The sequence below is a fragment of the Pseudopipra pipra genome, chromosome W (assembly GCF_036250125.1).
Source record: "Pseudopipra pipra isolate bDixPip1 chromosome W, bDixPip1.hap1, whole genome shotgun sequence".
Taxonomy (NCBI): domain Eukaryota; kingdom Metazoa; phylum Chordata; class Aves; order Passeriformes; family Pipridae; genus Pseudopipra; species Pseudopipra pipra.
The window spans coordinates 40822631-40844630 of NC_087580.1; the positions used below are offsets into that span (position 1 = coordinate 40822631).

Genomic DNA, 22000 nt, shown 5'->3' on the forward strand with positions numbered 1-22000 from the left:
GCCTGTATTGGCAGAACATGGGGCAATGGCCTTAAACTGAAAGATTGGAGTCTTATGTTGATAATAAGGGTCACAAGTCCTGCCAGCAAATCTGCTCCAGTTTGGGCTCCTTCCCGGGCTGCAGGTGGGTCTCTGCTCCACCCTGGACTCCCCCACAGGTCACAGGCCCTTCAGCTCAAGTTCACACGGAGTTCCAGCCACCAAGGAGCCCCAGACTCTGACACACAGCCAGGAGCCCCAGACAGCACCAGCAGCTGCAAATTTCAGCAGCACATCCCAGACACATCTGTCGGTATCTCCAACACTCCCAGCCCCACCCTGGACACCAACAAAGGCTGTTGTGGTTTCACCCCATGCAGCCCCCAAGCCCCTCCTGGCCACTCCTCACTCCCCCACCAGCAGGACAGTGGAGAGAACTGGGAGGGGAAAAGCTGGAAAACTCTTGTGTTGAGATAAAGATACTTTAATAAGGACAAGCAAAAGCTGCACGCAGAAGCAAAACAAAACAGGGGATTCGTTCCCTGCTTCCCACGGTTGGGCAGGCGTTCAGCACCTCCAGGAGAGCAGGGCCCTATCCCATGGAATGGTGGCTTGGGAAAACAATCTCCATCACTCCAAACCTGTCCCAGCTGTGTCCCCTCCCAGCCTCCCACACGCCCCCAGCCCCTCCCCAGTGTGTCTGTGTGAGGGGCAGGAAAGACCTTGTCTCTAGGTAAGCTCAGCACTAACAAAAGCACCTCTGTGTTCTCAAGCCTGTGCTCAGCACAAGCCCAAACACAGCTCCACACCAGCCCCTGCAAAGAAAATTAACTCCATCCCGGCCCAAACCAGCACATTCTGGCCCTTATTCCACACCAGTCCCATCATGCCCAGGCCCCACACGACTCAATACAACTTCACCCCCCACCACCCCCTTCCCATTCTTTGCTATAACACACAGGTCTCCTTCCCTTAGTCTTTGCACCACCCCTGCAAAATGTCCATAAAATGGCCCCAAAATGTCTGTTGAATTGCTCCAGTCCAGTCCTTTGGGCTCCCCCTGTTCTGGTGGTCCCTTGGGGCAGGAGAAGGGCTGTGTGGGGGGAGTTCCTGGGCACCAAAGGCAGCTCAGGTCGGTCCTGCTGCCCTGCAACTGCTGCTTGGGAGGCTCCTCCTGCACTGCTTGGGGTGGTTCCTGTGACAGGAATTCCTGTCACACACTGGGCAGGTTTAAAAGGATGCACAGTTTGGGTTATACCCACAGCGTGATAAACTGGTCCCAGCCCCTGGAACCAGGACACAGCCATAAGTGTGAACAATGCTGCACTTATTGACGTCCTTTGTCTCAGTTTTAGTTCTAGTCTATCTCATGATGATTGTGTAGAGCTGCAGCCTCACTCTTTCCTTTATTTTCCTTCCACTTTGTAGAAAAAACCAAGTCTTTGTTTCTGGTGACCTGTTGTTCTGACTGAAAAAGTTTCCCCTTCTGTCAATGACAACTCATGTGAAATCAACTCCCCTTGGCTGGAGGCTTTTATTGCTCTTCAGACTTAGGCAGCAAGTAGTCCCTGGCTCACCAGCTCTTACTGGACCTTGTCAGCTTTTCTATTTTGTCTACCTTGCGTGCCAGACGTTGTGTTTGGAATAGCCCACATCAGTGTCCAGCTTCAGATTACTCCAAGGGTTATTTTCCAGCTTCTATGCACAATACCTTAGGAATGTCTTTGGATAATTTGCTTGGGATAGAGTTTGTTTCTGTATCAATTATGCCAGGGAAAAGCATGCATTTCTTAAACAAAGATAAATACCTAGTTGTAAACTAAAAAAGCTCCACAGATACCCCCAACCCCACAGATCCCTCCCAGCCCCACAGACTCCCTTAGCATCCTGTCAAATCCAGCTCCCATCCCCAGCTGGACTCCATCCTGGCTTTTCTTCCAGGACTGGCAGACAGACCGGACACAGATGTGAATCTCCTGTGCATACATTTGATGTGCTGCTCTTTTGTTGTTGGTCTCTAAATAAGGTGTATAGAGTGTTGTTCTTAGAAAATTTTTGCTTTTCTAAAGATTCTTCTCGTGTAAATACATTCTATATATGGTTTATATGTTGTTGCTTTATTGTTGTTCTGTAAATGCATTTCATAGATTGTTGTTTTACAGGCCCGTACAATGTAAATACATTTTATAGATGTTTTTATAAAGGCACGGGTCCCTGGGGGTGGGGGGACCTGTGCCCAGAGGGGTCCCACTTGGGAAGGTGCCGGCCCTGGGTAGTGCTGGTGTCCCTGGGCTGGGGCAGAGCGGTGTCCCCAAGAGCAAAGCTGTCCCCAGCAGAGAGGGGGGTCTGACATGAGCGGCCCCTGCAGCGCTGCCCCCACAGCAGGCAGGAAACCTCCTGCTGCCCTTCCTGCTGCAGCCAAAGGGATGTGGGAGAAGGTTTGGGAGCCGGAGGGGCTGATGTTTAAGGCTTTGGACCTCTAAGCGCTCCAGGCTTTGCTTCCCATCCTCACGGCATTCCCCTGGGCCATCGGAGAGCCCAAAGCCAAGCAAGGGACCCTCGCCCTGCCCGGATTCCTGCTGCTGGCAGTGGGCACTGGCCCATGTCCCCCACTCGGGCTGATGCCTGGAACAAACTGGTCTGGTGGCAGATGTCCCTGCCCATGGCAGGGGGGTTGGACCAGATGGCCTCGAAAGGTCCCTTCCAACCCAAACTCTTTTGGGATTCCATCACTCTGGGGTTCTGTGCTCACCATGGCAGCACTCCCTCACCAGGGCCATTTGAGCTGGTGGAGAACCTGCCACGCTTCTTTGACATGGTAAGGTTCATGTGGGAGTGTGAGCTCTGAGATGGGCACTGGGCTGTGAGAATTCCCCTGCAGCCCAGCCCTGTCAGCAGCTCTGGCAGTAGGCTCTGCTCCCCTGGGCTCTGGTGGCTTCTGGGCCTTGCAGCCCAGTGCAACTTGTCCCTGCTCTGGAATCTGAGCCCAGGGCATCTCCCTCAGCCACCATCCCCATCCCCTTTCACTGTGGGCAGGGGGCCGCTGTTTCCAAAGCTCACCTTTCCTCCTTCCTCCCAGGAGAGCAGCGACATGCGAGAGGCCTTTATCTGCCTCTTCAGAGACTACCTGGGCTCAGCAGTGCTGAGGAACAACAAGCAATTGAAGACGTCTCTGTGGAGTGCACTGGTCCCGCTGCTCATTCGCACAAGTGACCAGTCCCCGAGCGTGGCCAAGGTACACATTGGAAGGCTGAGCACTGGCACAGAGAGAGGTGGGCTGGCCCGCCCTGTGGGGCCCAGGCAGCAGGGCAAGGGCTGCTGGCAGTGGGCAGCCGTGGCCCAGCGCAAGCCGTGGGAAAGGTCCCTGCAGAGCCAGTGCCAGCAGGGACGGAGAAGCTGGCACGGCCATTTCCAACAGCTGCCCTAGGGCTCCAGTAGGGCTCGTCAGCCTCTCTATCCAAAATATCCAATGTCCTGTGGGAGGATGCACTGAGCCAAGGCAACCTAGAAAGGTGCAGAGTTAGGAAAGAAAGAAGAACAGCTCCTCTTCAGGGAAACTTACCACCTCCATTAGTGTGTGTTGTTTGGCATTTGTTGCTGGGTAAAAGACTGCAGTCTTTTTGGTCGACAGATGCAATCCAGTGCTGCATTGCACAGCTTTTGCTGACAGCTTTTTTCCTGGGGAGGGCCTAGTCTTTTGTTCTTTTACAAAAAATAACACTAGCACCCAATGTTATGCCTCCAACGCTCCTTTATTTTTTTGGAACAGTGTGTCTACAAATAAGCATGTGTGGGCTTTGGGGTTTTGGGGCCAACATAGCATAATTTTCTGCATCGTTGGGGCCCGTTGCTAGGGGCTGGTTCCACATCCACGAGCTCTGGAACACTGCTAGGCGTCAGGTGGTGTGTCACAGGGGGGCCCTTTGTGACATCCCAGCACAGCACACATGGTCAGCACAGCCCCAGTGCCAGCACCATTGTCCGGCAGGACAGCGACGCGACAGGACGGGAGCACGGAGCTGGCGAGGATCTTCTGAGCACAGCTCCAGGCTTTCCCTGTTGACCCGCAGTGCGACTGTTTTTCCGCGAAGCTTCCCGCTTCCCCTTTCCCTAGTTCTAGTAGTTTTCTAGAAAACTACTTCTACTACTTCTAGTAGTTTTCTAGTAGGATGGAGCAGACACCCCCCAGCAAGCCCAGGGTGGCCTGGGCGGAGGAGGGTGCTGCCCAGAAAAACGGCTCTCCAGAAGAGCCCCATGAGGTGGCCTGGGAGGAGGAGGCTGCTGCCCAGAAAAGCTGGTCTGCAGCAGAACTCTCCCAGTGGATCCTGGTGAACCCACCGCAGACAGGGACGGGTGAGTGGGGGGACTGGGCAGGGCTGAGGCTCTGCAGCGCATCCTGCAATGATCCTCCCTGCTCTATCCCTCTCTTAGATGTCAGCTTGTTCCCCCTGTCCAGAGAAGAACAGGAAGTGGTGGACTCCATCCAGGCCCTTGACAGCCCCAAAGAGGTAAGCGTGGCCAGTTGGACGGCAGCTGTGCCAGCATCTAAGGCAGGGGCTCTGCTGCTGGGCTGCTGGAGGGGTGCTGGCTGGGTAGAGCTGCTGCTCCCGCAGCCACTGCCCCTCAGGGCTCCAGTCTCGCTGGCCACATTTCCCCCCTCTCATGCTCCCTGTTTGTCTCTTTGTCCTCCGGCTGCCAGAATCTGGTCCACAAGACCAGCTTTCTTCAGAAAGTCGTGCACCTGTGCAGAAGCACCACCGGCAGTGGCTCATCCCAGCGCTTGGTCCACTTCTGCCACAGATATGAGGTGGTCGAGAGGATTCAGGTGAGGGGACACTTGGTGCTCTGGGGAAGGGGGCAAGGCCCCTGGCACTGGCACCCTGTGAGGGCTAGGCTCTGGTGGCACTGGGTGCTGGCAGATGCCAGGTCCCAGCTGTGTTGTGCTCTGCAGATGCTGCTGGACGCTGAGTCCTGTATCAACGAGCGTGCCGAGGACGACCGCAAAAGGGATCTGATCCAGCAGATGAACCACCGCGAGCGGGAGATGAAGCACACAGAAGTGCGGAAGCTCGCCCTCTTTGCCATTGAAAGACTGAGGTACCCGCTCATCACTGCCAGGGACCCCTTCCCCAGAGGACTGCCGCCCCCTGCACAAGGCCTGGAGGCGCTTCCCCCGGCACCATTGTCCAGTTGGGCCCTTCCTCTTTGCAGCACGGTGAACGAGGTGCTGGAGGGCAAAACAAGAAGGCTCCTAGAAGCCTGCTTCAGAGCTGTCCTCTTCCTTCCTAAATGGGACACCTATGTATGGGATGGATATGAGCGCAGGAATCAGGTAAGTGCTGGCTGAGCTCCAGGAGCCACCAGTCCCTCTGGGCTGCTCTCTGGCCATCCTGCGTGTCACGTAAGATACGCAGGGATCCCCAGAAATGCCAAGGCAGTGGAAAGAATGCAGAAAGTTTATTTAGAAGGACAGAACCCGAGAAACATAAGAGTGTGGTTTGCGCACCAGGCCTCAGGGAGAAAAAGGCACCTCCTGTTTTCTCCTTCCAGTTTTTATTCTCTCTGCTCCCTGATCTCTCTCCGCTGGAATGCAAAGGCCTGTGGCATCTGCTGTCTGCTCACAGTAGACTGCCTGCTTTTAGGTCTCTCCTGGGCAGCGTGGGTGGCTCTCCTTCCTGGCACTGGGAGCTCAGATGCATCTCCTGGGGGTGAAGAATCACTGCCAGCGCTCTCTGTCCTCCTTGCAGACCCTGCAAGCCCTGGACCCCATGCTGACGGCAATCATGCGGAACACTCCTCCCTCCAGAGTGGGCGAGGAGCTGCAGAACATCTTGCAGGTCTGGCCTGTGCAAAGAGTGGCAGTCCCGGGGCTGTTCCTCACCCTGTGGGGGAGGGGTTGCCCACTCCTGGGTGGGTGGTCTCCAGACAAGTGCCACGGTGGCAGAGCACGCTGTGGGGACAGTGCCCCCCTCCTGTGTCACCAGGCTCTTCTGGAGCACAGAGAGTGGCACCTGCCTTCCTGCCTGGCCCACAAGGGAGCCCAGGGGCAGGAGCCCTGCTCCAGGCTTTGCTGGGGCTCAGAGGAAGCCTTGAGGGACAGTGCAAGTCCCACCCAGGAGCCAAGCCAAGCTGCTGCTGCTGCTGCTGCTGCTGCTGGAGCGGGTGTCTGCTCCAGGGTCTCACCAGCAGCTTCTCTTTGCTCAGGTGCTGGTGGACTTTGCCAGATATGATATTGTCACCGTGTGGGAAGAAGCCATGGAGAGGATTTACACGCTGTGCAGATGGTTGGACAGCTATTCCCAATGGCAGGTAAGGCCCAGGAAGCCTCCAGCCAGGCTGTGCCCCTGCCCTGCCGCTCTCCCTGCCAGGGCTGCTGCCCAGCTGAGGGCTCCAGGAGACAGGGCCACAGGGTCCTGCAAAGCCTGCACTCCCCAGGGATCCAGCCCTGGGCACACTCTCAGGTATGGGGCCCTGGCACCAGCTGCCTGCCCTCAACCCTGCTGCTCTTCTTCCTCCCTCCCTCCCTCCCATGGGACCTCCTGAAACAAAAAGAAGTCCACTGTCATCGAGATCCCATTCCTTGGACAGCTGCTGGGATTTGTCCTCCTTCAACCATTCTCAGGACGTCGGGCAACTGTTCGGCACCTCAGCGAATTCATCTGTAAGCAAAAAGCTCAGGGGCATTGTGGTGGCCTTCATCCCTCTGCACACAGACATCACCTCCCAGCTCTGCTTCTCTGCTTGACCACCTTTGCCCCTCCAACTGCTCCCCGTAGCATCCCAGCTCTCTTTTGCTGTACAAGTGGAGTGCTCTCCTCAAGTCTTGCACCTGTTCTCTGCTGCTCTCCTTCCCCGCTCCTTTCACCATCTTCAACCCTGCCTGTTTGTGGAGCCCACTCTGACCCCCTCCCTCCACAATCTCCTTCTGGCCTGCCATCTCCCAAGCAGATCTTGGGCTGCTTTGGAAAGCCTGATGGCAAAGCTGCTCTCCCTGACTTGCACATCTGCCCTGCTCTTTAGGCAGGACCAGGCTAAGGGGCAAACGATACGCACGCCACATGGAAGGTGAAATCACCCGCTTCTGCAAGACTCTCGGAAGAAAGTGCGGTATCAAGGTAATGAGCTCCCCCGTTGCTGAGACTCTTGTCCGTGCCATCGGCAGGGCACTCCTGTGAGCCAAAGGCACCCGGAATCGGTGGGGCTGACAGGGTCTCAGTGTCCCTGATGAGAGGGTTCCTGCTGTCCCCAAGCAGGGACTGTCTGAGGGCGGCACTCTGCTGGTGTCCCAGCAGCAGCTGCAGCTCTCCTGCCCAGCAGTGAGCCCTGGTCCTGTGCAGGGCCAGCACCCCGTGAGCATGAGCCCAGCCCTCCTGCCTCAGCCTAAGGACCCTCTGCTCTCGTCCTTCCCCTACACAGTGACTGTGGGCACTGCTGCCAGCACTGCTGGGCACCTGTGGCCAGGGCTGCTCTCGCTGCCCAGCTGAGCAGCACCAGCAGGGGCCTTGGGGTGACATCTTTGCTCTCCTCCTTCCTGCCGCAGCCCTTCGAAAGATACCTCACGTGCTCGGAGAGGACGCACATTGTCCTTGAAGCCCTGGAGCAGAAAGATGCACAGAATTATCAATGGATACCTGGAGAGCCTCGTCTATGGGTTGAACCATTTGGGTGGAACCTTTACAGAGGGCGCAGGATCAGAGCAGAAGAGATTTTGTGGCTGGCCACGGTTGACCCGTGCTTCTTCCTGACAGATGTAAGTGGCCTGTGGCTGGATTGCCCTGCCCTTCAGCCCTAGAAGGCCTTGTTCCTCTCTCCATCCCTCCCTGCCAAACCCAGGTGTCTCAGGCACCTGAAGGCACCTGAAGGCAGCAGAGTGGCATGGAAAGGGCAGCTGAGGCTGCACTACCGTGGCAGCACTCTCCTCACCTCTGTCCCCTTCAGGTGCCAAAGATTTTGAGCTTCCTGCATGAAAGACTGCCAGGTGTGAAGTGTGAACTTGTGCAGGAGTGCTTCCACTCCCTGCTTCTGCTGCTAGCAGAGTTTTTCCCAAGGAAGGTAGTTGCCACACTGTTGAGCATCGCTCCACAAGGAGACAGGTACTGGCCCTGAAAAGCCTGAGGGTTTGTTGGCTGTGGGGAGATGGAACCTGAGACTCTCTGGCTCCCAGAGCCAAGGAATGATGGAGGACAGCCCTGAGGAGAGGGGTTCTCCATCCCACCAAGCTTTCCAGCCCTGCTAGGTTGCCCAGGCCTGCAGCAGACAAAGCTGGCCCAGCCAGCCCAGAGCCACCCTGCTGCTCCCAGCCTAGAGGGGAACACCAGCTCAGTGCCCTGCTGCCTGCCCAGGCAGGGCCCCAGGCACCTGGGCTGGCCCGGCCACGCTGCACTCCAGGCCGCCCTGCTGACACAGAGCTCTGCCTTGCAGTGTGGCCATGCAAATGTGGCAGAGCATCTTCTCAGAGCCCAAGATTGGAGACAAGATATTATGGCCATTCGCTGTCATGCTCTGGGTCGACTGGTGGCCCTGCAGTCTCAGCGCTTCTTCTTCAGAAAGCAGCTCCACCTCTGACTTGGCTGTGAGTTACCAGAAAAGGACTTGATCCCCTGCCACGAGCCCTGCAGACTCTGCCAGGCTCTCACTACTGTGCTTGCTTCTACAGCCATTGCCCAGTGGCACTAGCGTGAAGTTTGAGTGGGAGGACAAAGACGAAGAATTTGAATACCTTCAGAATGACAACTTTGATATCGATGAGGAGCTTCCAACCCTCCCAGCCTCCCAGGTGCTCGACGGCCTCATCATGCTGTGCGAGACACCTGAGCTGGTGAGCAGGGTGGCATCAGGGACAGCCATGGTGGCATCCAGGGCTCTGGGGCTGTGGGTAAGGCAGTGGCTTGGTGTGGGCTGGGAGGCAGGTGTTAGAGGAAGTGCTGCCAGCTGCCTTGATGACATGTTAGGGCCTGATGGCTGCCTGAGGAGCTTTCCAGGCATGGATCTTAACACAAAAAGAAACTCTGTCCTTCATACAGGCAGGAAAACTGGAGTTCCTGGTGCCACACATGATGGAGCTCCTGTGGGTTGGCAGAGAAGACCTCAAGACAAAGGTCGTTATGATCCTGAAAAGACTGATAAATCAAAACCTGGAGAAGAAAAAGGCCAGCCCCATGGATGAGTATTTGGTGGAGAACCTGCCGCGCTTCTTTGACATGGTAAGGTTCATGTGGGAGCGTGAGCCCTGAGATGGGCACTGGGCAGTGAGAGCTGCCCTGCACCCAACCCTGTCAGCAGCTCTGGCAGCAGGCTCTGCTCCCCTGGGCTCTGGTGGCTTCTGGGCCTTGCAGCCCAGTGCAACTTGTCCCTGCTCTGGAATCTGAGCCCAGGGCATCTCCCTCAGCCACCATCCCCATCCCCTTTCACTGTGGGCAGGGGGCCGCTGTTTCCAAAGCTCACCTTTCCTCCTTCCTCCCAGGAGAGCAGCGACATGCGAGAGGCCTTTATCTGCCTCTTCAGAGACTACCTGGGCTCAGCAGTGCTGAGGAACAACAAGCAATTGAAGACGTCTCTGTGGAGTGCACTGGTCCCGCTGCTCATTCGCACAAGTGACCAGTCCCCGAGCGTGGCCAAGGTACACATTGGAAGGCTGAGCACTGGCACAGAGAGAGGTGGGCTGGCCCGCCCTGTGGGGCCCAGGCAGCAGGGCAAGGGCTGCTGGCAGTGGGCAGCCGTGGCCCAGCGCAAGCCGTGGGAAAGGTCCCTGCAGAGCCAGTGCCAGCAGGGATGGAGAAGCTGGCACGGCCATTTCCAACAGCTGCCCTAGGGCTCTAGTAGGGCTCGTCAGCAGCCTGTGACCACCAAAGCCTGAACAGGCACATCCCCACAGGCTTTTCTGCTGTCCCTGGCATGTGTCCAAGGCCAGGGCGTCCAGCCTCAGGCCCTGTCCTGCAGGGCTGTCCTCACACGTCCCCTAGACACTTTGGTGAGGGCATGTCCCAAATCCTGAGGGCAGAATCTCCCCAGCAAGAAAGCCAAGAGCTCTCCTTTGCCAGCCATGCTGCTACCTCACCCCTTCTGCTTCCATGCAGGCCGCCCAGGAAGTGCTCCTTGCTGCAACAAAGCTGCTCAAGTGGAGGGAGCTGAAAGAGCTGGTGAAGAAGCAGCAGATGTGGAGGATTGGCGAGTGCTTGGTAAGGCCAAGTGCCAGGGTGCAGGTTGGGTGAGGCTTAGCCCGCAGGCAGAGCCCACTGTGTGGGCCCAGAGCCCAGAGGCTGGAGCTGCAGCCCAGTGTGTGCCCTCCAAGAACAGAGCCCCAGGGGCTCCTCTGCAGGCCCCTCTCCCTTCCCTGCAGCCAGTGGGAGAGAGGGCTCTGGGCAACACTGAGTGCTGGCAGGAGGGACTGCTGCAGCCAGCGGGGGGGCTCTGTGCCATGCCTGTGTCCTTGTGCTCTCTCCAGGTGGGGAAGGACAGGAGCAGGGCTGAAGAGTACCTGCGTCAGGGCCTGAGCTACCTCAAGGACCCTGAGGCCAGTGTGTGAGAGGCGGCCATCAGGTTCATCGGTGAGCCCCAGCCCCCGGGGTCCCTCTTTGGGCAAGCTGGCCCAGTCCCTGCTCCTGCAGCCACAGCCAGGCCCAGCCCTGGGGCTGTCTGAGCCCCGGCTGCCGCAGGCTGGGCCTGGGCCTCCCTCTGCCACCCCTGCCCACGTGGCTGGGCTTGGTGGGCACTGGGCTGAGTTCCACCCCCCTGAGCTCCTGGTGCTTCCTGGGCTCATCCCGGCTGAGGGGGAGGAGGGCAGGGCCAGGGGCCATGCTGCTGGGAGCCCGCTGGGGAGCAGGGGCTGACAGAGCTTTGTGCCTAGGGGTGGCCACGCGGCACCTGAGGAACCAAAGCCAAGAGCAACTGGATGAGATCTGCAGCGGTGAGTGGGGAACATGGGCTGGAGGGGACGTCTGGAGGTCTCTGCAGACACAGGGCTTCATCTCGGCTCCGTTTCTTTTGCTCACAGCTCTTCAGCCCTTGAAGACAGACAGCAATGTATTCGTCTCCGGCCTGGCAAAACAGACCATTGGCATCCTGGAGGCTTTAGGACCAACACCGAGCCCTCTATTCAGGCCAGAAGCACTGCTCTTCTGGTGCCGACGTCCACATCCATGAAGACCTTCCAACATTCCCAGGCTCCCAGGCGCTGTGTGAGACACCTGAGCTGGTGAGCAGGGTGGTGTCAGGGACAGCCATGGTGGCATCCAGGGCTCTGGGGCTGTGGGTAAGACAGTGGCTTGGCGTGGGCTGGGAGGCAGGTGTTGGGGGGACTGCTGCCAACTGCCCTGATGCCATGTTGGGGCCTGGTGGCTGCCTGGGGAGCTTTCCAGGCATAGATCTTAACACAGAAAAGAAACTCTGTCCTTCATACAGGCAGGAAAACTGGAGTTCCTGGTGCCACACATGATGGAGCTGCTGTGGGTTGGCAGTGAAGACTCCTGGACAGAGGATGTGATGATCCTAAAAACCTGATGTGTCCAAACCTGAAGAAGAAAAAGGCCAGCCCCATGGATGAGTATCTAGTGGAGAACCTCTCGCGCTTCTTTGACACGGTAAGGCTGATGGGGGTTTGTGAGCCCTGAGATGGGCACTGGGCAGTGAGAGCTGCCCTGCACCCAGCCCTGTCAGTAGCTCTGGCAACAGGCTCTGCTCCCCTGGGCTCTGGTGGCTTCTGGGCCTTGCAGCCCAGTGCAACTTGTCCCTGCTCTGGAATCTGAGCCCAGGGCATCTCCCTCAGCCACCATCCCCATCCCCTTTCACTGTGGGCAGGGGGCCGCTGTTTCCAAAGCTCACCTTTCCTCCTTCCTCCCAGGAGAGCAGCGACATGCGAGAGGCCTTTATCTGCCTCTTCAGAGACTACCTGGTCTCAGCAGTGCTGAGGAACAACAAGCAATTGAAGATGTCTCTGTGGAGTGCAATGGTCCCACTGCTCAGGAAAACTGGAGCTCCTGGTGCCAAACATGATGGAGCTCCTGTCTCTTGGCAGTGAAGACTCCTGGACAGAGATTGTGATGGTCTCTAAAAACCTGATGTGTACAAACCTAGAGAAGATAAAGGCCTGCCCAGTCACTGAGGATCTGGTGGAGAACCTCTCATGCTTCCTCAACATGGTAAGGCTGATGTGGGTTTGTGAGCCCTGACATGGGCACTGGGCTGTGAGAATTCCCCTGCAGCCAACCCTGTCAGCAGCTCTGGCAACAGGCTCTGCTCCCCTGGGCTCTGGTGGCTTCTGGGCCTTGCAGCCCAGTGCAACTTGTCCCTGCTCTGGAATCTGAGCCCAGGGCATCTCCCTCAGCCACCATCCCCATCCCCTTTCACTGTGGGCAGGGGGCTGCTGTTTCCAAAGCTCACCTTTCCTCCTTCCTCCCAGGAGAGCAGCGACATGCAGGATTTCTCCATCTGCCCCTTCAGAGACCACCTGGGCTCAGCGGTGCTGAGGAAGCAGAAGCAGTTGAAGACGTCTCTGCCAAGTTGTCATGGTTTGACTGGCCCTGTCCCCCTGGAGCTGGAAAATGGGCACCTGAGGAACCGAAGCCAAGAGCAACTGGATGAGATCTGCAGCAGTGAGTGGGGAAAATGGGCTGGAGGGATGTCTGGAGTTTCATCTCGGCTCTGTTTTTTTTCTCACAGCCCTTCAGCCCTTGAAGACGGACAGCAGTGAAGTCGTCTCTTGCCTGACAGAACAGACCATCGGCATCCTGGAGGCTTTAGGACCAACACCGAGCCCTCTATTCAGGCCAGAAGCTCTTCAGGCACTGATGTCCACATCCATGAAGAGCTTCCAACATTCCCAGCCTCCCAGGCACTGTGTGAGACACCTGAGCTGGTGAGCAGGGTGGTGTCAGGGACAGCCATGGTGGCATCCAGGGCTCTGGGGCTGTGGGTAAGGCGGTGGCTTGGCGTGGGCTGGGAGGCAGGTGTTGGGGGGACTGCTGCCAACTGCCCTGATGCCATGTTGGGGCCTGGTGGCTGCCTGGGGAGTTTTCCAGGCATAGATCTTATCACAGAAAAGAAACTCTGTCCTTTATACAGGCAGGTAAACTGGAGCTCCTGGTGCCACACATGATAGAGCTCCTGTGGGTTGGCAGAGAAGACCTCAAGACAAAGGTCATTACAATGGTTTTTCAACTGAAAGAGGTCAGGGTTAGATGGGAGACTTGGAAGAAATCCTTCCCTGGGAGGGTGGGGTGGGGCAGGCATGGAATTCCCAGAGAAGCTGTGGCTGCCCCTGGATCCCTGCAAGTGTCCAAGGACAGCTTGGATCAACCTGCTCTAGTGGAAGGTGTCCCTGCCTTCCTCCCGGCAGGGGGTGGAATGAGAAGACCTTTAAGGTCCCTTCCAACCCAAACCAGTCCATGACTCTATACAAATAAACATAAGACCATTTATTCTACTACTTAAGACTAATGAAATCTAAATGCAAAGCTCTCAAAAATTGTCCTTGGTTCATTTTACATTTAAACAAATTGCTCCTCCAGGAAAGCTTCCCCCTAAAGCAGGAATGCAGCCCAAACCACCCTGGACTTCCAAGTCAGGGTCAACTGAAGCACAGGACCAACACCAAGCCCTCGATTCAGGCCAGAAGCACTGCTCTTCTGGCGCCGACGTCCACACCCATGAGGACCTTCCAACATTCCCAGGCTCTGAGGTGCTGTGTGAGACACCTGAGCTGGTGAGCAGGGTGGTGTCAGGGACAGCCATGGTGGCATCCAGGGCTCTGGGGCTGTGGGTAAGGCGGTGGCTTGGCATGGGCTGGGAGGCAGGTGTTGGGGGGACTGCTGCCAACTGCCCTGATGCCATGTTGGGGCCTGATGGCTGCCTGGGGAGCTTTCCAGGCATAGATCTTATAACAAAAAAAACTTCTTTCCTTCATACAGGCAGGAAAACTGGAATCCTGATGCCTTCAAATCTTTAGCAAAAACCACGATTCAAACTATGAGCACTGCTCTTCTGTCGCCACTGAGCCAGTTGTAGGCAGCTGTGATTTAATAAAGCAGCAACAGATGGAGCTTGTCAGCCCTGTAAGGCCATCCACCTAAGAGAAGGTCACTCTAAACAAACCTACATCCTGAGGACCTCACTGCCACTGTCCAAGCTTGCTCGGCCCCGGCAGATGAACCTCAGGCTTAAAGGGTGGGCTCAGTTCAGCGCACACTGTGTCTCACCTAAAAAATCCACTGCGCAGGCTCGAAGGGTTAAAGACCTTTCCCAAATGTTCGCTCACGAAGACTGGCCATACAACAATGGGCCCAAACCCATGGTGTCCTTCAGATGCGCCGTGTCCTGAGCAGACTGCGTCCTGCTTGTCCTGCCCTGCTGCCTGCAGGACAACTTCCCCCTTGGCACACCCCCAGCCCCAGCCTTGTTTGGGAAGTTGAGCTCTGGCTGAGGCTTTCCCCAGGAGAAGCCTCCTTTGTCTCTCCTCAGGGCAGTCCCCCCAGCACCCAGCCAGGACAGGGCACAGAATGAGTGGCCCCAGCTCTGCCTCCCCAGGGGTGTCCAGGCATCCCACGAGGTGTCTACTGTTGCTGCATCACCACCTCCCCTCACCAGAATGGATTTGGAAAGCTTTCCAAGCACAGGGAGCCAGAGGGGACCAGAGGGAAACCTCAGGGCTCCCAGAGGGACTAGAGGACAAACAGGGAGTCTGGGTCACCACCCCCATGGCAGAGGATGGGCCTCCACTGTCCCTCTCTTGCACCAGTAGCATGTTTCCATCTTTTCTGCCCTGGGGGAAAAGAAGTATCCTTTGACTTGGAAGAGTTGATTAGCATCATCTTGTGATGCCCTGGGAGGGGATTAGTTTTGATGGAATCACCTACAGGAAAGTGTGGAGACCTCCCTCAGTGTGCCCTGTGCCGGTGCTGAGGACATGGAGGGAAACACACCAGGAGTCAGACGGCCCTGCCCAGAAGAACTGACTCCCTGAAATGAGTTTTTGAATTTTCTCTTTTTTAAAACTCAGTTCCTTCCTTAATATTGCCCTGGCACAGGTGGCTGAGAAGGGATAAAACAGGAAAGAAGCCTACAAAATATGCTCCAAATACAATGGATTTTCTAGTCTCATGGCTGGAAAATGCAGTCTCTGGGATAGTTTCCAAACTAGGAAAGAGACTGCTTTTTCCACTCTACCATGTATCTCATCTGTCATGAAGTTTCTCTCCCTACAGATGATCTAAGGATTATTGGAGATCATACTAAGCATGCCCACAGTTATCTACTGATGGCCTTGCCTTTCAGAGAGGGTGCTGCCATGGGGGAAAGCACGAGAAACTCTGTCCTTGGTAAAACACAGGCTTTGCTTTGTCAGCCTCTTGAATCTGGGTGTTGCTCAGGGCAATCAGTGGAAGTTTCAGAGAACAGCACTTCTTATTTATCCAATCAATCAAATAAATCCCAAGTTGACAGAGGCTTGCTCTACTTCCTGCCCTAAATGTCTGTCCTCCTTAGCAGGTGGACTGGCACGACCTGGCTCTCTAAAAGATCCTCTTCCAATCTTTTGGCAGTTTCCATAGATGCCAAACAAGCATCCTTGTGGGAAAGGGAAGAAAGGTGCAACAAGGAAAGGAAATAATGAGAGAATAGCTGGGCTAAACTGGGCTCATTGAAGTAGTGCTTGATAGACACTTCCCCTGTGTGTACCAAGGTGTAAAAAATAGGTCTGTCTCCTTTCCCTATTTAAAAATCCCTAAAGGAAGAAAGTTGCCTGCTCATCTTCCTGTAAGGAAGAGGGGAAGGCAAAAACAACAGTGAAAACTTGGCAAATTAATTTTTTTAAAACCTCAGGGAAAAGAATCCCCAAAGCTTCACCTCCCTTTAGGCCTTGGAATTAAAGGCCTTCCTGTTTGCCACCAGTGCTTATGTCTTGTGGTGCCTTATGGGATTTTCCTGCTTTGACAGTGTTTTGAGACAGTTCATTGTGCCCTTCAAGTCCTTCCATGTGCACACACACACACCACTCTCACCAATGTCTGGCCCTCCAAAGAACACAAGCCCTGATGATTTGTAGCTCCCACTCCAGTGGTTGGCACTTGGAGCTCCCTCCATACCCAGAGCTCAGAGCTCCCTTGTGCCAGAAAGTGTAAAGAGATTGTGCCTCATTCTGCCAAGACAACCCTTGGAAAAAAGTGTCTCTCTGTGTTTCCTGGGATAAGAGCACTCTATTGTCATCTTCCAAAACCTTGCAGAGGTCCTAGAGATCTCCCAGGAAGGAATTTGGGGCCTCAAGCACATGACCCGTATATAGAGGCTGAGGACTCAGGGGTCAGTGGTGTGAAGATTGAGAACAGTAGAGGAGTAGCCTGAGAGGTCTGGAAGGGGGGTGTCAGAGCTGGTGAAGCTTTTCTTCCTGTCAGAAAACAGCCTAAGAAAGAACTAGTGCCACCAAGGGCAGCTGGGGTGGCCTAGACTGGTGACAAGAAGTCAGAACTTTCCCTCTGAGGTCAGTGTTGTGGTGCAATATGTCACAAAGAAGGAGTCTGGATGAGCCCAAGGCTTTGTGTGTGCAGGAAGAGCCAGGGAGGACGCAGAGATGTCAGTGCAGAAAGGTGCCAGCCAGGTGGGGCAGCTGGGGGGATGACGACAGCCTGCAGGGAAAGGGGCAGGGCATGGACACCGTAGGACAGCCTGGGCTGGAGAGGAGACAGGGATGGGGAGAAGCTGAAAGGCCCTGACACAGCCACCTTCTGCAGGCCTTTGGCCATGGCTGCTGTCTGTGCCCCTGATGCCAGGAGGAGGGGAGTGCCCCTTGCAGCCCTGGGGCGTCATGGCCTCCTTGTCCCTGCTCAGCAGCCTGGCAGGTGCCACCCCATGGTCCTGCCCTTGGCATTGCACATCCCACATCCCAGTGCCCCAGGAAGAGCCCTGAGGAATGAGGCAGGGACAGGATCTGCCTTCCCAGGGGCTGCGGGTCAGGCCTTGGCCCTTTGGATTAAGGAAACACATCCAGATTTCCTCAGCATCAGAGCCACCTTTGCCTTGCTTGTCCATCCTTGTCATCACTGTCTGCAGTTTTCTGCTCTAACTGGAACCTGGGGACACGTTCTCAGTTGTGTCCCTCAGTGAGACTCATTAGCACTGCAAGAAACTTCAATGTTTCAATCTCACTTTGACTTCTTGAGAAGTTGTTTGAATTTACTCTCAGGGACTGAGTCTCATGTAAACAACTTCAAAGTCCCCTGAGGGTCATGAAATGCCTGGGGCTGTTGCTGTGCTGCTGAGCTGGGCCAGGCTCCTGGCACACAGGGAGCTCCTGGCAAGCAAGAAGAGCTTCAAAGAGACAGCTCTGCTGGTGAGCAGCTCCTCTGCACAGCCCAGTAGGGCTGAGGGCACTGCCTGCAGCACCAAGGGCAGGGGAGTGAGACAGAGAGAAGTTAAAGGTTGTCAGATGTAGAATGATGCTGAGACCTCACTGGGGGAGAACTTTTAACAGATCTTGGCACAGGAAGCCTGTTCATGCAGGGCAATGGGACTGCAGCTTTTGGAGGCATCTGGGAAAGCTGGCACTTCCCCTCAACTACAGATTCTGCAAGTGCAACTCTGAAAGTATCTGGAGTGCAGAGGAGGAGGACATGCTCAGAGCTTCAGCTCCCTCTCAGAATATTTCCAAGATGAAGATCTTTATGAGGTTAAAGAAATTTCCTGAGATTGTGTTTCCAGTTTCCTTCTCTGAAGGAATGGGAGGAATAAATCATTAAGAAAGTATTAATTTTGACAAGTCCCTGTGAGTGCTCAGTAGGTCTATCTGAGCTTCCTAATGTGCTTTCAGCCACTGCTCTGCCTGTGGGCAGCACCAGCATCACCTCTACTAGACCCATCAGGACTAGTCTGAGATGTCCTTTTTGCACCTGCAAATGGAATATGACCCCTACTAGTGCAGCCTGTGCTGGTGGGGAAGGAGCTGAGTCTGCTTAAATCAAATGCCATCATAAGGACACTTGGCTGTCTCCCTGAGGTTCCCTTCCAAGCTGTGAATTTCCCTCCAGGTTGGAAACCTGTCCCTAAACATCTCCTTGTTATGTGAAACCCCTGTACAGAAGCACAGTGATGCTAAAACAGTGAAATACTGTTGAGTAGGGACCCAGCACTGGAGCTGAAGGAAGATCTCCTAGGAAATCAAAAGGCTGTCTGTGTGTGACATGGGGAGTATCTGTAGAATACAACTTTGACTTTGTTTAGCTAAGTCCACGCTAACTGGCCTCTTACTGTCTTCTTCTCCTGTGTAGGAAACAAACACCCAGAGGCAGCAAATGCCCAACAGCAGCTACATGCCCCAGTTCCTCCTCCTGGCATTCGCAGACAGGCGGGAGCTGCAGCTCCTGCACTTCTGGCTCTTCCTGGCCATCTCCCTGGCTGCCCTCCTGGCCAACGGCCTCATCCTCAGCGCCGTAGCCTGTGACCACCACCTGCACACCCCCATGGGCTTCTTCCTGCTCAACCTCTCCCTCACAGACCTGGGCTGCATCTGCACCACTGTCCCCAAAGCCATGCACAATTCCCTCCAGAACAACACAACCATCTCCTACATGGGATGTACCGCACAGGCCTTTTTCTTTTATTTCTTCATGTCAGCAGAGTTTTCCCTCCTCACCATCATGTGCTACGACCGCTACGTTGCCATCTGCAAACCCCTGCACTACGGGACCCTCCTGGGCAGCAGAGCTTGTGCCCACATGGCAGCAGCTGCCTGGGCCACTGGCTTTCTCTATTCTCTGCTGCACACAGCCAATACATTTTCCCTGCCCCTGTGCCAGGGCAATGCCCTGGGCCAGTTCTTCTGTGAACTCCCACACATCCTCAAGCTCTCCTTCTTACACTCAGGCTACCTCAGAGAAATTGGGCTCATTGGGGTTAGTGCCTGTTTAATATTTGGTTGTTTTGTTTTCATTGTTTTCTCCTATGTGCAGATCTTCAGGGCTGTGCTGAGGATCCCCTCTCAGCAGGGTCGGCACAAAGTCTTTTCCATGTGCCTCCCTCACCTGGCCGTGCTCTCCCTGTTTATCAGCACTGGCGTGTTTTCAAACATCAAGACACCCTCCATCTCCTCCCCATCCCTGGATCTGGCTCTGTCAGTTCTGTACTCAGTGGTTCCTCCAGCACTGAACCCCTTCATCTACAGCCTCAGGAACCAGGAGCTAAAGGATGCCCTGAGGAAAATGATGACTGGATGCTTTTCAGGAGCAATAAAGTGCCTGTTTTCTTGTGCATAGCATTCAGAATGGGACTCCTTAATGGCCCAGCCTATTGCTCAGGTTTTTCCTGGAGGTCATCGGGTTCTTCTGGCAATAATTTTCTGTGCAATTAAATATTATTATGCATCTGCCTTTGAATTTGACCCAGAGATGTATAAATGGTGAATTGTGCTGGCTGAGTATTTAAACAAAATAAAGGACCCTGCAGTGCCTTCTTTGTCCAAGACCCTTCTTCTTAGATGTTCCTAAAGGACAGCACACTGCAGGACAGGGTGTATTTCCAAACGGGAAGGGGACAAGAATCCCAGCCCAGCAGCACTGCCAGGGAGCAGCGGGGCTTGGTCTTTGCAGAGCTGCTCTCTTGCCACTTCCACACTGTCCTCCTGAGCCCCTTTCTTGCTGTAAGGCCTGAGTGCTCTCTGAGCACAGTCCTGTGGGCTGGAAGCCCTTAGAGCACAGGCAGGGACAGGCCCTGGGAACTTGTGAAGCAGAGCTGGGCTCCCTTACAGCATCTCCAGGATGCTGTGGGATCTTCTGAGGCCACTGCATGTACTGGGTCACTTCTTCTGTCACCTTGCTCCAGGGCTGGAACTCTCCTGCAGTGACACCATGACATTCCTGCTCTCTGCTTTCCAGGTTCCATTTTCAGATCCAATCTTCCCCTCCTGTTCACAGGGACATCCTGTGAGTGCTTCAGAGCTGCCATCCTGGGGCAGCTCCTGCCCAGCTTGGGCAGGCACAAGGTCTCTCCAGCTGCTCCTCTCCCCTCCCCAGTGCCATTGTTTTCTGCAGCCTCCTCATCCTTGCCCAGCACAGCCCTCCTGGCACAGTTGGACACAGCCCTTGTTCTACCCCCTCCTCAGGCACCTGCCCAACCCCCTCAGCTCCAGCCTGATGGCCAGAAACCTTCAGGGCAGGGAGGCACCGGGCAAAATGATGAGCAAACCTTTCAGCTGCACTCAAATCCAATTGGAGGGGTTGGTCTCTAGGAAGAAATCCCTTCTCATTCTCCAGAACCACCAGGACAACCCGTGTTGTGTCCTGAGCACTCCTCTGGAAGTGTGGGCTATGGAAAAGGTTTTGGTGTCAGGGATATTGAGAAGGCTGGGCAGTGTCACTGGGAGAACTCTTCCAAACACTTGGAAAGGCTGGAGCCATCACAGAGCTTCCTGGGGCCTTGGCAAAGGCAGACATGGAACCAGTCTGCAAACAGGGCAGCAAAGAGGGTTGGCAGAGTTCCAGGCTGCTCAGGCTCAGCAGGGAAGGGGATAGGGCAAGTCCTCCTGCAGCCATTCCCAGGTGTTGGAAGGACAAGGCAGGGATTGCAGAACCCCTGTGGGAGGGAAAAGAAGGGGATGTTGTGTGCCCAGACTTTATCAAGGCCCCTAGCATGGTCTCCTGTGGTCTCCTTATGGCCGGATTGGTGAGAGCTGGACTGAAGAAGTGGAAGATGGTGGGAAGTTGGCTGAATGAAGTGTCAAATAAAATCCATGGTACAAAGTCCTCTTGGCAGCAACTTCCTGGTGAAATCCCTCAGTGACCAGCCCTTGAACACCACTGTGGAACATCTTTATTATCTCTCTGTACAATGGGACAAAGTGCATTTTCAAGTCTTTTGTGTATGATGCCAAATTTCAGGGAGCCCTTGAGTAACCTGTTTGGTTTCAAGTCACATACTGGGGTGGGAACTCCAGTCAAATGAATTCACTCTCCTTTTATTCCCCACCAATACAGGGAGACAAAATACAAGGAGGTATAAGTGAAAAAATAAGAGTTTACTGACAAGAGAGTAGCAAAAACAGCAGTACCAATAGAACAGTTCAAAGCTTCAGCGGAGAGAGAAATTGCCTCCAAATTGCCTCCTGTCACCCCCCTGCCCCAGCTCCCTTTTTTAAATAGATAAAAACGTGCCTCTCTTCTCCCTTTTCCTCCTGAATGAACAAAGAACAAAAATTAAACCACAGGAGAGAGGGGCCAAAGCAAAATGTGGGAAACTCTCTGGTCTGAGATCAGCTGTGCTGCCCAAGAACACGCTGACTCCAGAGGTGTCCAAGCGGGGCAGAACCGGCGACTCCGGTCCGTGCGGCGGCGGGGGGGAGGCAGCGGCTCTGCTTGATTCCATGGAGTTCTGGGGAGGCACAGTGGCCCCTTGGTTCCAGGAGGTTCTGAGATGTCTCTGGGTTCCTTTTGTTCCATGAGACCCTACATGTCACAATGGTCCCTTGGTTCCATGACATTCCACAGTGTCCCTGCATTCCTTTGGTTCCATGAGGCCCTGCAGTGTCACGGTGCCACTTGATTCCGGGACATTACAAAGAATCAGAATGGCCCTTTGATTTAAGGCCAACTGCACATGGGGCTGCCTTGGGGGGAGTGTGGGCACCCAGACAAGGGAGTTGTCACCCCCCTGGACTCAGCCCTGGGGTCACCACATCTGGACTTGGTCTGTCTGTCTGTGAGGTTCCCCATTCTGGAGGAATGAGGAAGAACTGGAGAGGGTCTAGAGGAGACCTGCCAGGATGGAGCTTTTCTCCATATTGGAAATAGAATGAAATCTCCACAAAGAGTAACACTGAAGGTTCAGGCTGAAGGTGAGGAAAAAGAAATGTCACTCAACAGGGCCCCTTGTGGTGCAAGAGGTCACCCAGAGGGAGTCAGGATCAGCCCATGGCTTTGTGTTCCAGGGAACAGGCAGAGCTGGTGCAGAGACATCAGGGAGGGTCTAGAAATGCTGCTGGGAGGGGCTTGGGAAAGCAGGAGGGGTGTGTGCAGCCTGCAAGGCCAGAGCAGCAGCAGGGCCAGGC

The 22000-nt window shown here is 55.1% G+C and overlaps 1 protein-coding gene and 1 pseudogene across 1 annotated transcript in view; both read left to right on the plus strand.

Annotated features, from left to right (window-relative positions):
* The window catches only part of LOC135405395 (zinc finger protein 239-like), a 669637-nt gene that overhangs the window by 553136 nt on the left and 94501 nt on the right, over positions 1 to 22000 (plus strand). The gene's annotated exons all lie outside the window — the stretch shown is intronic.
* The window catches only part of LOC135405040 (zinc finger protein 721-like), a 234001-nt pseudogene continuing 223478 nt past the window's right edge, over positions 11478 to 22000 (plus strand).